We start from the raw sequence: 15,903 nt of genomic DNA on the forward strand, positions 1-15,903 counted from the left end.
GGCAGGTTTCATTTTTTTCTTTTGGGTCTTAATTAATTTATTTTAATTATTAATATGTAATTGACGAAAATACTCCGTTTATATTGGTCAAATTTTGTCTTTTTTCCATTTTTGAGGTCAATTGACGGTGGAACTAACGTTTTTTCGTCATTTTGGACTCTAGATGCTAGTTATTCAAAGGTTTGGGACCTGTGTAGGCACAAACTAAAGGTTAAAGTAAAGTATGCAAAGAACGCACAGGTTTGAAACTGCGATTGCAATTTTTCATTTTTTTTTTGGTAACATGCACAAGTACATTAAGGGGGCGTTTGTTTCTCATTTTTGTAAAAATCAAAATGAAAAATATAGTCGTTATGGGCTCCACACAAGAGATATAAATTCAAATTTAGTGGCTTGATGTGATAAATAATGTCATATTTTTTCATTTTAATGAGAAAATAATGGAAAACAAGCAGGAGCTAAAAAAGTTTGTTAATTTCATATTTAATTTTAAACCATTTTATTCTAAAAATATTGTTTTTATTGTTTGCTTATTTTAATTTTAAAATAATTTTTTTACATTTTATATAATTACTAGTCTGCATCTCGAGGCGTTGCACGAATTTTGTATTTATTAGCGTAAAATTTATAGATTGTACAAAAAGTATTTGAAAATGAGAAATGTTTGTTTGATTCTCATCTTTTGGTCAATTGTATATTTTATGTTACGATAATTTATTTTTATTCTTATAAATAAGTATAATGAATGTTGTGATTGTATATATGTCAACGATAATTTATTTTTAATTATTTATTGTATTTTTTTGTTTAATGTAGATGAAGATATTTTTTTTATCTGATATTGCAAATAAGTTGTAAATTGAATTTTGCAAAATGCTTTTCTTCAACAACTTCAATTTGAGAGGATATAGTTGTAGTTCAAAAATAACCCATGCAGTTGTAAATTGGAAGAGAATATCCACATACACAAACATTTAAATAACAAACTCAGGTTCGCACGTAAAATAACTTGAAGTGACACTTACTGGATGACCAACTCCATTGTTGGTGTAAGAATTAGAACCCTAACAGCAGACCTATTTTTCAGACGATACAATAGTCACTCCAAGATTGGTAGGGCAAAAGAATTTAAAAATATATAAATAAATTTTATTTGAAAGAGAAAAAAATTAAAAAGAAACTTAAATAAATTGATAAAAAAATAATTATTTATAAAGTAAAATTTTCAATTTTAATTAAATAATATTTATATATTCTTCATTTAATTTGCATAACTTTATTTTATTTTTTACTTCTAAATAATTTTAAACGATTTTTTTTTACTTATATAAGTAATTTTACATATATTAGAAATATTTTTTGTTTATATGTTTATTTTTAATTTTTTTTTTGTACTAAAAGTGTTTTTTTTTTTTTTACTTATAAAAGTGGTTAGTACGGAATAAGGCGGGAGGTATGTAAAGTTGAGTGTTACATAGATTCACATTGCCTCTCTTACACTATATATATAATATAATAATATAAGTAAATGAGTTGATTTGAAAAGGCGTGGCCATAGCGTATGAAAATGGAGAACGAAAAAGTTAAAAAAAATAAATTTTGAATAATTCTCCGCGCACAGAGACCACACTATATATAATTTTTTTTAATTCTTTTCTCTTCAATTTTTTTAACCTACATATAACTTTTTCGTTAAAACTGGAAAAATTAAGTTTTATTTGGAAGAGAAAAGAATTAAAAAGAAAAAAATAATTGATTTTTTTAAAGAAAAAATGACTTATACATATTTGTTAACACATACGTTTAATCTCCGTTTAACTATTTTCGATATTTATTTTGGTCATTCGATATCTTTACGATATAGTTCTCAAAATGAGTTTCGAGATAGTGTAAAACATTTATCAATTCAACTATCGTACAATTGTCGATGAATTTTTAAAGTTAGCTTGTTATCGAAAATTTCAAAATATAGTTTGAAAATGCCGACTTTGACGTCCCATAACATTTGCTACGATTGATCGTTTCACGCACCGTTAACGACGTGCAATACTATGTCGTAAGTACTTCAAAACGATATTAAGAATGTAATATTTCGACTTCGTTTTATATCTCATAATGAGCCTGAAAATAAACGCAAAAATATAAGTAAAAAAAAAATTCATTTTTCTCCTTTGTACACGGAGACTTTAAGTCTCCATGCACGGAGTCCTCTTATTCTTTTCTTCTTTTTTAAAATAAAAGCTAATACCTGTTTATACTATATGAACTAACTACAATGATATATATATATTATTTTTTTATTTTTTGACAACTTGAAGCAAACTTTTTACTATATAAAGAAATATATATAAAACTTTGAGTTAATATTTAATCTAAAGTAATATTTAGATAAATTTAATTTAAAAAATTCAATATTACTAAAAATATTACTATAGAATTAAATATTGTCTGAAATTAATAGATATATCCAACTACGATAATATAATTTTTTTTATCTATAATAATGTGAAAAAAAAAATTCATGCACTCTATGCACAGAGGAACGTGTCGTTTTTGCTCCCTACTTGGAAAAAAAATGAAATTTTAAATAATTGAAAAAAATTTACATCATACCGCATAATTTTTTTGAGCAAAATGATGTATTGAGAAAAATGTTGCGAAAAAATAATAAATAATAATAAAAAAAATTGATTTTTCTAAGAAAAACGACTTATACGCATTTTTTAACACATACATTTAATATCCGTTTAACTATTTTCGATATTTATTTGGATCATTCGATGTCTCTACGATATAGTTTTAAAAATGAGTTTCGAAAGAATGTAAAACATTTATGATTCGACTATCGTATAATTGTCGACGAATTTTTAAAGTTAGCTTGTTATCGAAAATTTCGAAATAGTAATAAAATAATTGATTTTTTTAAGAAAAAACGACTTATGCGTATTTTTTAACACATACATTTAATGTCCGTTTAACTATTTTTTATTTTTTTTAAATATTTGTTTTGTTTACATTATAAATTTTTTTTCAATTTAAAATTCTTTTCTCTTAATAATTCCAAACAGAAACTTAGTTTTGATTTGCATTATAAATAATTTTTCTTTTCAAATTAAAATTCTTTTTTAATTTCTTTCTCTTTAATTTTTTTTACTCACAGTAACTTTTTACCTCTTAAAAATATTTTTTATCTTATATTATTAGTATTTTTATTTTTTAATAATTTCATATAATATTTAATTTTATAGTAATAATACTGCTTTAAATATTTGGTGGTAGATATGAAAAGCTGCGTATTGCAGTAAATTATCCTTTCTTAAATATAATAACAAAATATATAGCATGCAAAGGAAACGGCGTCGTTTTTGCCCCCCACAAAAACGACGTCGTTTGTCTTGCTTGCTATATATTTTATTATAATGTAAGAAACTACTGTAACACACAATTTCCATACCACCCACCACTCCGTGCTCAGCCACTCTTATATAGATATATATAGTAGGGATATAAGAAAAGAAAAATCATTTTTATATAAAAAAAATTAAAAAATAAAGATAGTATAAGACATAAAATATTTTAGAAAAAGTTATTTTAATTAAAAAATTTGAAGAAAAAAGAATTTTAAATTGAAAAAACGATTATTTATAACGTAAAACTACAAAAAAAAAAATCTCGAATCTAAGTCTCTATTTGGAATTATTAAGAGAAAAAGAATTTTAAATTGGAAAAAAATTTATAATGTAAACAACACAAATATTAAAAAAAAAAAAAATTTACTCCGTGCATGGAAACAAAAAGTCTCCGTGCATGAAGACAATGTCTCCGTGCACGGAGACAAAAAGCCTTTGTGTATGGAGATATGCTTTTAATTTTTAATTTTTTTTATTTAGGAATTGCATTCTTAAATAATTTTTTTTTTACTTTAAAAATTTTTAATTCTTTTCTTTTTATAATAAAACTTATATTAACTATAAAATATTTTATTATGCTGTAATAAAACATAATCAAACGAAGTCGAAATATATAAAAAAAAAAATTTTACTTTAAAATATTTTATTATACTGTAAGAAACTGCTACAACACGTAATTTTCATACCTCCCATCACTCCATGCTCAAACACTCTTATATAAATATATATAGTAGGGATATAAGAAAAAAATTACTTTTATATAAAAAAAATAAAAATATCTTTTACAGAAAGTTACTTTTAAGTAAAAAATTTGAAGAAAAAAGAATTAAAAAGAATTTTAATTTTTGTTGTTCACATTATAATTTTTTTTTCAATTTATAATTCTTTTCTCTTAATAATTCCAAACAGAAACTTAGATTTGAAATTTTTTTTTGTGTAGTTTTACATTATAAATAATAGTTTTTTCAATTTAGAATTCTTTTTAATTTTTTTCTTCAAACTTTTTATTATTAATCAGTATTTTTTAATAGTTTGAGATAAAATTTAATTTTCTAGTAATAATTCAATATATAAAATGATGAAAAAAAACACACTCACTCCGTGCATGGAAAAAAAAATTTCGTCATACCACATAATTTTTTTGAACAAAATGATGCATTGAGAAAATTGTTGGGAAAAAAGAATAAATAGTAATAAAATAATTGATTTTTTTTAAGAAAAACGACGTATACGCATTTTTAACACATAGTTTAATCTCCGTTTAACTATTTTCGATATTTATTTAGATCATCTGATATCTCTATGATATAGCCCCTGTTTGGTGCACATTATTTCGGAAAATAATACATTTTTTCCATCAAATCAGTCTACAATATTTGACTTTAACACTCTAAGGTAGGACTCATGATGTGATGTTTAAAATACATTTTTGTTGGAAAAATGTGGAACAAACGGACTCATAGTTCTCAAAATGAGTTTCAAAAGAATGTAAAACATTTATCGATTCGACTATCGTACAATCGTTGACGAATTTTTAAAGTTAGCTTGATATCGAAAATTTTGAAATAGTAATAAAATAATTGATTTTTTAAAGAAAAAACGATTTATGCGTATTTTTTAACACATACGTTTAATATTCGTTTAACTATTTTTGATATCTATTTAGATCATTCGATGTCTCTACGATATAGTTCTCAAAATGAATTTCTAGAGAATGTAAAATATTTATCGATTTGACTATCATACAATTGTCGATAAATTTTTAAAATTAGCTTGTTATCGAAAATTTCGAAATATAGTTTGAAAATGCCTACTTTGACGTCCCATAACATTTGCTACGATTGATCGTTTCACGCACCGTTAACAATGTGCAATACTATGCCGCGAGTACTTCAAAATAATATTAAGAATGTAATATTTCGATTTCGTTTGATATCTCATAATGAGCCTGAAAATGAACACAAAAATATAAATATAAAAAATATATATTATTTCTCTCTTCGTGGACGAAGTCCTTCCTAATTTTTTTTTTTGTTTCTTTAGTCTCCCTGCACGGAGAGATTACTTTTTTTTTGCTGTGTAATTTTACGTTATAATTTTTTTTTCAATTTAAAATTCTCTTTAATTCTTTTCTCTTCAAATTTTTTACTTACAAGTAATATGTTGTAAAAAAATTTCTGTCCCATATTATCTCTATCTTTTTTTTTATATATATAAAAGTGATTTTTTCTTATATCCCTACTATATATATCTATATCGGAGTGGGGGAGGAATGGAAATTGTGTGTTGCAGTAAATTTGGAGATAGTGTATAATAAAATAAAATATATATAAAGCAAACGGCGTCATTTTTGGCCCCCAATTGAAAAAAAGAAAAAAAAACAAAAATGCTACAGTAAAGATGGATCAATACACTGTTGCTTTCTATAGTACCCTCACATTCCCCTTTTTATATAGTAGGAACATTATGCACGCTTAATAGTCTTGTTTCTATAATTGACGGTGTGCTTGTACTTGTAATACAATAGATCACACACATTTCACACATTTTATCATTGGCATCACTATCGCTTGTGGCATTTAGTATTACACCACGTTCATTAACAACTTCACCACTCGTAACATTCATCATCAAACACCATTCATCAGCACAAATCAATTGTGGCATTTCTTGTTATGTCGTCACAACCACCACCACTTCTAAATTCATTGTTACACCGCTATAGTTGGACCATCACAACAAATTTGCCATTGTTGCTGCCACCACAAATTATAACATACTATGTTACACCATCACCCATTGATGTCATCTTCGTGTTATTCCTGCCGTCATTTCACCATTGTCAATATAATCATTGCTTTTGCATTATGGGATCAAACTCAATAATTATTTGAATTTGAACTAGGTTTAAGAAGATACCATTAATTTTTAGATACATTTTTTTATTGTCTTCACGCGGTGCTAAATTATTTTTTAGCAATAATTATCACCACATATATTATTTTCAAAAATACTTGTCTCAAAAGTTCATTATTTCCAACGATTTGTTCGTGCAGCTTCTATTGATTGTTCTAATCTTTTCAATTATTATTTTTATTTCGATAAGTCTACTCATGTTAGTGTTGTAATTACAACTCACTTCATAAATTTTAAGTTTTTCATTCATATTTTTCAACCATTCATGCTATCGTATGCTATTTTTGTTCTAATTCCATCATCTTTGAATAACTTACGCCAAAAGCTGAATGTGTTTTTCCAAACTTTTTGAATATTTCAATCACTTTCTGTCATTCTTATCTTTATTGGGTAATCATCGACATAACGTGAAATTTGCTTTATCTTTTTGAAAAATTACAACATTTAACCTTTGATTACAAATTAAATCCTTTAATGTTTGATTCATAATTTCTCAATCTATTGTTCATTTATATGAAAGGGAAATGATTCATTATCCCTTTCGTTCATGTTTCATCATTCACAATATCATCTTTAGTACATATCTCTTTATTCACCAAATAGGGTTGTTATTTAATTATACTATCTCCAATATCATTCTCATTAGACTCGCATTCTATAATTACATCTTCATTATGTCTTTCTCTACTATTACAAAAAGAAAAAAAAAAAAAAACTTATCCAATGCTTCTTTCTAATATTAAGAGCATGTTTGTCTCCCATTAATAAAGAAATTATAGAGTTTGGAATAATATTTTTTGGATAATGTGTGTTTGAAATTTGAAGAAACTTTATTAGTTTGTGTGCATAATATTTTATTGTGTTAATGTGTGGTAGGGAATGTCCTGTAGCAAATAATTTAATTTGTTAAAAGATGACAAACAAAGGTTAAATATTTTCTTTATGAACTTTATTTATTTATTTTTATTTGGCATATTTAGGTTCAATTTTTACAGTAGATAAAATTATAAGCAAGAGCATTAAACTTGATTGAAGAGTTCGAATTAAAAAAATACCAAATTTCACCAAGTGAAGAAATTCAATAATTCTTCTCTCTCTCTCTCTCTCTCTCTCTCTCTCTCTCTCTCTCTCTCTACATATATATATATATATATATGGCATTTTCAATTTTATAAAATACTAAAAATTGTTTTGTTTGATATTTTTCGAAAATAGTATATTTTTGAAATCAAGGTTAAATTTATAAAATAAAATTCAATACAAAAAATAATATATTGACATAATTTATTAAATAATAAAATTTAATGGAATGAAATGCCATATAGTAATTTCTAATTTTCAAATTAATCGTATTTTCTAATTTTATATCTTGGGAAACAATTTTTCAAAATGACAGACTATACGAATTTTTTTTTTTCAATTTTAAAATAGACCCTCAAAATAAAAATAAATAAATTAAAATGACCTCATATTCAAAAGAAAAGCGAAACACAAACTAACGAGAAAATAGTAATTTAACATGGAACTAAAAAGATAATATTGTCATATTGGTTTTTCATAATAAATTAAAGATTCTAATGATAATCTCATAGTTTCATAATTCTTCTCATGTTTCTTTTCCCTTTCCATAATATAAAGGAAAGACTCTCAGCAAATTAATAAGAAACTCTTTAACTCCACAATCAATTGAAAAGTTCACAAAACCCACCTGTTTAATTGTTGAACAAACTTGGGAAACTGAAGTTAAATTACGAAATTTCAGAACTTCGATAAAAAAATATTTAAGAATCTCAACATTATTAAAAGATGATACAATTATAAAACCAATTCCTACCCAAATTATGGTGAAAACAAAACAATATTTAAGCATTTCAACGTTAACTTCGAAAATTGTTACCTATAAAAAGAGATTTTTCCGAGGAGAGGAAATATACGACTATTTTTTAAACCATTAACCTCAATTTTGCAGATGGTAATCACATAAAAAACAGAAAAAATGGAAATGGATTGGAATTCAAACAGTTTTATAAAAAAATTTATGCTTTGCGAATTTGCTGCCCTTTTGATATTTGAAGAGTGATTGAGAAATTCTAGAAGCTTAGGGTGACTTTAGTTTGTTGTTTTCAAATTGTTTTTACTTTTCAATTTTGTAACTGAAAATGTATTTGATTTATTATTTCAGAAAATGAGTTTTTCAAAAAAAGATTAAACTCATAACATAAAACTTAAAACGTATTTTTGACATTTTTAGTGTTTTTAATGAAATTTCTGAAAACACTCAAATTATGGAAAACAAGCATTTAAATAAAATCTAAAAATTAAAAGTTTTAAAACTTAAAAATAAAATTCAAAAAAGATTAAATTTCAAAAAATAAAATTGGTAAGTTATAAAAAATTAAAATTTTGAAAAAATAAAATCTAGAACTCATTTTTTTAAACATAACTAGTGGGGAAAACGTGCGTTGCATGTTAATTGATGAATATTAAATATAAGTGTACGGTGGGTGTTGAACGGACATACAAGACAATTTTTAAAAAAGCAGCCAATCTAGCAGCAGTCAATTTCTTCTAAACTTGCAGTAGAAACATTAGGAATACAATTAAATAAGCAGAGATTTAACCTTAGGATTATATAAAAAGGGCTCTCAAATATGAATTCTCCATGGAGAGAGAGTAAAATGATGGATTTGGCTGGAAGTTGTACTAAAACCTCCTCTTAACTTGCAGAATAATTATCTAGATAACTCTTCAGAAGCCTAGTTTCAACCTCCAATTTCCTTTGATTCACTTCTAACAGATTGTGAGTATGAATGAATATAACCATGTTAAGATGGTGAAAGAGCCGCACAACTGGAGATGTGTTGGTTCTGTGATAAAATTGAATTGATACAGCAATTAAGATATATGCTACTTTAACATAATTGTGATAAAAACTGGAAAAATACCTTGCTCTTCCCAGCAGCACAAGTGTTCTTAGACTCCTTTTCATCTTCTGGTCCTTTTAATGTTAGTAGAGGTGGCGGTATCCATCTTTACCTGCAACAAGAACTATCAAAGAAATTAATAGAGAAGATATATATACCATCCACAATAACTACTCAGTAGAGGTGGCGGTATCCATCTTCCTGCTTATTCAGGGTTATACTTGAATTTAATTTGAAATTAAAATCAATTTTTATGTATATTTATATAAATTCCGAAACTTGAACTTTATTAAATTGGAATAGACATGCCTCAACACAGAATTTAGTGGATTTTTTTAAGTCATTGTAAATTCAGGTGACCCCATTAGAGATTTTAATGGATTCTATTAAAATCCATTAAACTCTAGGTATCTCAAATAACTTGTAGATTTATAAGGATTTCAATAGATTTGGATGGTTTCAAGCATAAAAATGAACATAACTCTTTCAAAATTTTATCATTTTTAATGAGATTTTTAAGGATTTTGTAAAAATCTATTTAAATTCATGAAATTCATTAAAAATGTATAATTTTTAAAAATCCAATAAAATCTTAATTAAGTACACTCCTATAAATTTATTTAAGCAACCTAGGTGGTAAAAACCCTCATTTATTTATATTTGGGTTGTAAACTATAAAATTGAAATTGCCAAACATGAGGGCCACACTGAATTAGATTGAAATTGCTTTTGTATCATGGAGGTTTCATTCAGAGCACATTTCTTTTAGACTTCAATAGATTTACTTGCGCAAATGAGTATAGCCTCTAAACATAGTAAGTATGCTCCTTGGAACTAAGAGCAAACAAAAAATGATGTTTGGTAAAATTGGTGGTATTGCGTGTGAACATCGTTTCCATAATTCCATATGACAGAGAAACCAACACTAAAGTAGACATCTCCAAGTTGGGTGTCATATTCTGTAAGCGTTTTCACCTAAAACATCTCAACTATAAAATGGATTGGTTTATTAATCACAAAAGAATTCTATAGAGACATGAAATCACCTAGTGAAGCTATCCATTAGTCCAAACTAATTAGCTAGACAAGAGGCGAGAATTATCAACATTTGATTTTTACTGCAAGACTTAAAACCAGTAAAACAATATATGCAATAATTTAAGTAACTTCGATGGAGATGCATGTGTTTTGGAGACAGTTCCATAGCTCACCCAGAGAAATCTCTTTGAAGATGATTAGCATCCTAAGTAATCCCATACACAGTCCAAAGAACCACCCCGTGCAGCCAAACGAAGAGGTGTACTCCACGAGTAGTTGCAAAGATTATCTGTCATTATAACTAATGAATGCGACAAAATGCTAAAAGAACTATATTAAATTTACACCTATATCCACCAGTAAAGGTAGACGCAGAAGCCCCACTGCTCAATAGAACGCGAACACAATCATGTCGCCTTTGACGACCTACCAAATGCAGTGCGGTTGCACCTCTTCCATCCCTTATGTTAACAAATCTCGAAAGTCACTTGACCTCCCGTTTGAGCACAAGAATTAGCACTTCATTTTTAATAGACAAGCATTGGGGTCATAAATTTAGATAAGACAACACATGGAAGAAATAGTCACCACGATTGCGCAATTGGAGTAGAATGAGTAGCAGAAAGAATCTGCTGTAGGCAATCTGAATGACCATAGTAGGCTGCATGGAGAATACATATGTATGGTGTGTGACCTGAGAGAAGGACTAGAGCTCAATGTGAGAATGAGAGACCTGTGCTGCATGGAGAATGTCCCCATGTAGCATTAACTCCATGCTGCATGGAGCAACTGACACGACCTGTCCCGACTCAACCTAATTAACTCGACATGTGTCGTGCGCCGATGGTAGATGCCAGTTAAATGTCGGACTCACGACCAAGGCAAACTCGACCTATTTGACTGTACTATAATTTTATGAAAATTTTAACAGAGTTTCCCCTTAAAAATGGACAAAACCAACCTGAAACATGATCAAAACCTCAAATAGACATTCAAACCAAAAGTTTTGGAAGCCACCACTTCCACTAATACCACCGCAACTAAAACAAAATATAACAAAATTCGACTGAGTGCTTCTACAACAACATCATGTCTACATGCAAGCATTACATTAATTACAAATCCTTCTACAAAGTGCATGACATCCCAAATATTAGACAAAGTACTTAATAAACACGAGTCCCCCAACAATTCATTACATACTATGAAACGGTCTCTTTTGTTTCAGCAGACTTTTCCAAGTATCTCAAAATTAACGGTCTCCTGATAGGAAAAATATAACAAAAATATGAGTTCGTAACTCATTGAGTGGATGATTTGCAATTAAGTAAACTTTTTCCATTTATGCATATTTTCTAAAAATGTTAACTTTATTAAATCCTTGAAAATTTCTGAATCTAGTAATACTTTTAAAAACTATAACATGATTACATTATAAAACTATTTGTTCTAAATTCTAGATAAGTATCTGTAAGGTATAACAAATATAAGGAATTTGATATTCATTAAAATCTATGAAATATTGCTGCTGCTCAATACTATAAGTTGAAAGCTTTATTTTGAAAATTGAATTAACTGAATTTCATAATTTGAAATCTGAGAACTGAATAAATACTGAAAAATCACACCACAAAGAGTATCCAATGAATAGCCTTACTCATGTACAGAGTAATCTCGATGTACAAGGCAAAGTCATTAAAATCTGATAATCTGAGAATCTGGTCATACGTACGCAGAGCTGCCCCAAAGGCTAATCACCCTAATACACGGCCCAAAGCCTATGTGTGTACGAGAGTGGGTCCCAAAGACCTCTGATAATTTGGTCATACATTATGGAAACACATTCACGATAGTGCAGAGCGGGTAAAATCACTATAACTAGTCATATACTGTGAAAACACATTCACATCAGTGCAAATTGGGGTAAAATCACCTGGGTACTTTCTGGTGATTTTTAGAAATAACTTTAACTATACTGAAACATGAAATAAGAATATAACATGCTACTAAAATAACTTAACTGAACTGAATTTAACTTTAAAAGAAATTGATAATAAAATCCATTTTATTCTGAAAATCATGCTATGAAGTCAACTTTATAAAATAAATAACTTTAAAATTTAAAGAAGACTTATTTTTGAAAAATAAGTGTTATCCACTCACGAGGTAGGAGCTACAAGCTAAATTGCCTGATAAACGTTTCTTTGTCACCACCTGAAATACGATATTAATAACTAATTTATCCTCTATCTAATCAAGAAACTTTAATATCTAATGATAGAACTTAATTTAAATTCTCTTGACACTTGAGTAAATTCTCAAAATTTCTTTTGATCAATTGGAGCTAATCCCACTTTCTAATCCCTTTTCTATTAACTAATTCATCAACAAAACCTTTTTTCCAAGTTTAAAACTAATTTTACTCTCCAATGTAGTGAAACTAGTAACCACAATTCCACCCATTTAATATACATTTGTTACATAAAATCAACTCCCAAGTGAAATATTCCATTTATATAATCATTTCCACAATTAATTAATCAAAAATTCAAAAATCGAATTCTAGGGTTTCCCAAAAAATAAAAATAAAAAATTGACATCTCCTTTCCTTAATGTAGATAGAAATTCAAGAATCAACAACTTGAGTTCCAAGTAGTATTCATCTCAAAAAAATCTGAAAATTTCGATCCAAAATAAAACCCTAGAATTTTAACATAATTCATACTTTATCACTTAAAACAAATGGAAAAATTTAATCCAAACCTGAAGAGATTAGCCTTACCTCTTTTCTTCTTCTTCCCTTCATTCTTTCCTTTTTTTCTTCCCCCTTTCCCTAATTTTTTCGGTCTCCAGCTTCTGCCTGTTATTTTGTGTTTGTGAGTGTGTGAATTTGAGATAAAATGGGTCAAAGGTTGAATTTAATGGTCCACATACCAAAATTTGCAAAATAAGTCCTTCTACTCCTTTTTTGAGTGACATTTAATCCTATAACTTCTAAAAGTATATAAATAAATTCCAAACTTTGAAATGCATCCAATTTAACCTTCATATTTTGCCAATTGCAAAATAAACCCAAATAAAATATTTAATTTTATTTTAGTCCTTAATTGACTTCGACGTTGACTAGTCAACATTTGAATTTTTGACTATAAAAATTGAATTGTAACAGAAACTCTCCACGCAACATGCAGAGTTAGTCTCCTTGCAGCATGGTGCTGCACAGAGCAGCCGGAGACTTGTGATTCTACTATACTTGACTACAAAAATCATCCTCCAATGCTTATAATTGAATACAACTTCTTATAATCAACTTATAAGTTAATTTTCTCCATAAGTATACAATAATACAAACCTATTGTTTCAAAATTTTATTTGTCTCATTGAGTTCAAGCTACTATATATATAGAATTTAGGAAAAATGATGATTAATTCAAGAGAACAAAAAAATGAAAATCATAATTCATAAAAATAGAAAACAAATGGTTACTTGAAAGTATACTAAACATATACTTACATAAAAATTACAGAGATTCTGATTTAAAATGTTTGCTAATAATTATAAGTGACCATGAAACTGCTCGTCTTCGGTTTTATAAACAATATGTGATGAAGTTTGGTCGTGAGTGTTGTAATTTTGGACAGAATTGGATGGAGGTATGGCCATGCATACAAATGAGCTTTTGGGTCAGGATTTGATCGTATTTTAGAGGTACGGGATTGTGGAGTAGGATGTTGAAATGTTTGAGCTAATGGTTACGTGAAGTAATAAAAGAATGAAAGGAAAAAAAGGAAGATGATGAGTAATTGCGACATGTGTCCAGGCAAAGTTTTGCTCTTTTATATATGTAGGAAATAAAATTTCTGAAAAAATTAAAATTCTAAAATTTTTTAGAAAAACAAAAATTATGGAAATAAAAATAGTTCAAACTCTTATTTATACAAAAACTATAAAAAAATTATTTAGATGAACTCAAATAAAAATATTCTCAATCCACGCATCATCAATTTTTATTTTTATTTTTCAAATTTTAAAATCAATTTATTATTTATTTTTATTTTACATCTGTAATAAGAAAAATTATTGCAAGATTCATTAACTTTAAAATATATATATTACTTGATAATATTTTAACATAAAATTTTTCTTTGTTACTGAATAATTAAATTTAATGAAATAAAATGCCATAAAATAACATTTCATAATTATAAATATATTTTTTAATTTTTCATTTTGAGAAATAATTTTTTGAATGACAAACTAAAACACAATTTTATCAATCTAAAAAATGGCACTCAAAACAGAAAACTGAAAATCAACTCAAAACTTAAACCTAAAACACAAAAGAAAGCCAAACGTGTTTTGGTAAATGGAATGATTTAAATATAAAAATAATTACAATTAGCAAATAATACTATGAATTTTTTTTAGGTCCATCAACTTTGGAGGCCCTTTTCTATTACGTTGTTGGCTTTTGCTCGAGGGCTGCCCTAATTCAGATTCCATTTTCCTTATTCTTCTGGTACTTATCTTTTCAACTATGAAAAGTATTTGAAAAAATTGTGGACTTGGAGTATCCAATTATGAGTGACTGCAAGAATGAGGTGGAGGTGGTGGTCGTTTGGAGATGGCGGCTTATATTCGAAGAAACCAATAATTTTCCATTTTTCATTTAGGCTTGCCTGTTTAAGAATAAAATACAAATTCAAAATTATAAAATTCAAAGAAAATAATGCTCCAATTAATATTTTTTTATTTTTTACTTCTTCATAGGGCAGGTCCCGGTGAGATGAGTTAGTTTGCCATCTTTCAGCCACCTATGGCGACTCACCAAATTTATGATATTAAGGTCTTGTTTGTCATCCTTTAACAAAATAAATTGTTTGGTATAGTAACATTTTTCACCATACATTCACACAATAAAATATTTTACATATAAATCAATAAAGTTTTTTTAAATTTTAACCACACATTCTCAAAGAACTATTATTCAAAACTCTATATTTTCTCAAGAAATGGAAGACAAACAAGCTCTAAGTTGAAGAATAACAAAGTTTATTATAAAGTAATAAAGTTTCGAGTCTGGATGACAAATAAAATGCAACATGAATATAATTAAAGCATGTTTGAGCCCCATTTTAATGTAAAAATACATTTTCAAAAGAATAGATCGATGGAGAATGTGTAATTAAAAGAAAAAATAAATTTGTGTGTAATATTATTTTATTAAGTAATGTGTGGTTGGAAAAAAAAAACGTATTTTGAAAATAATAGGGATTAAACAAAGACTTAAGATGTGTTTAATTTTCATTATCTAAAAACTCATTTTTTTTAACTAATTTTTAATCACATATTTTCATAATAAAATATTTTATCATGTAAATTAAATTTCTTTTACTTTTTAATTATACATTTTCAAAAAAATCATTATTACATAATTCGTTTTTTAACTAAAAAGGGCCCACAAGCGCACCCTTAGTTTTTTGAAAGGTAGGTAAGTTACCAAACTGCCCCTCTCTCCTCCGTCCTTCCACGCCGCTCCCGTAATGCCCTAATCGTACAAATAGGTTTTGGAACGGTGGAATCTTTGATATAACTATTAATCCAATTAAAATTA

General features: G+C 27.2%; 1 long non-coding RNA gene across 3 annotated transcripts; it reads right to left on the reverse strand.

Annotated features, from left to right (window-relative positions):
• Positions 1–8,809: 8,809 nt before the first annotated feature.
• On the reverse strand, positions 8,810–13,159 carry LOC111403289. 3 transcript variants are annotated; one of them, XR_002704435.1, is made up of 4 exons: positions 13,071–13,159; positions 10,462–11,551; positions 9,272–9,374; positions 8,810–9,193 (listed from the first exon to the last, which is right to left on the reverse strand). It is a non-coding gene; the product is annotated as an uncharacterized LOC111403289 (long non-coding RNA). The 3 variants fall into 3 exon arrangements; XR_002704436.1 differs by lacking the exon at positions 13,071–13,159 and having other exon boundaries at positions 9,272–9,362; positions 10,462–12,485; XR_002704434.1 differs by lacking the exon at positions 13,071–13,159 and having other exon boundaries at positions 10,462–12,485.
• Between the last annotated feature and the right edge of the window lie 2,744 nt (positions 13,160–15,903).

The sequence above is a fragment of the Olea europaea genome, chromosome 11 (genome assembly GCF_002742605.1).
Source record: "Olea europaea var. sylvestris chromosome 11, O_europaea_v1, whole genome shotgun sequence".
Classification (NCBI taxonomy): Eukaryota; Viridiplantae; Streptophyta; class Magnoliopsida; order Lamiales; family Oleaceae; genus Olea; species Olea europaea.